The following is a 266-nucleotide window of genomic DNA, read 5'->3' on the forward strand; positions in this document are numbered from 1 at the left end:
ATTTAATAAACGCTCACATTAATGTGGGCTTATTTGTTTCATATTAGAAACATTAGTTGAGTGTTTTTAGTATAAAATGGTCAAAGTCCCTCTTTTTGCTCCTCCCCTCACCTGTGGATGGGCGGTGCTGTTACCGTGGTGACAGCTTGGATGTGTTTCAGTCCTGCCTGGTTATCACTGCAGGAATCTTTCACATTTATTACAGGTAATAACTCTGATTTTTCTGTGTATTATGAACCAAATGTATCCTGATACACACAGAGATG

General features: G+C 38.7%; 1 pseudogene across 1 annotated transcript in view; it reads right to left on the minus strand.

Annotated features, from left to right (window-relative positions):
* Positions 1 to 212: 212 nt before the first annotated feature.
* Positions 213 to 266, minus strand: part of LOC308399199 (protein NLRC3-like) — a 19,080-nt pseudogene continuing 19,026 nt past the window's right edge. Inside the window, exon 8 of the transcript XR_013974817.1 lies at positions 213 to 266. This exon is cut by the window's right edge and continues 1,709 nt beyond it. The product of XR_013974817.1 is annotated as a protein NLRC3-like (transcript).

The sequence above is a fragment of the Rhamphochromis sp. 'chilingali' genome, assembly GCF_963969265.1.
Source record: "Rhamphochromis sp. 'chilingali' genome assembly, chromosome: 1".
Lineage (NCBI taxonomy): Eukaryota > Metazoa > Chordata > Actinopteri > Cichliformes > Cichlidae > Rhamphochromis > Rhamphochromis sp. 'chilingali'.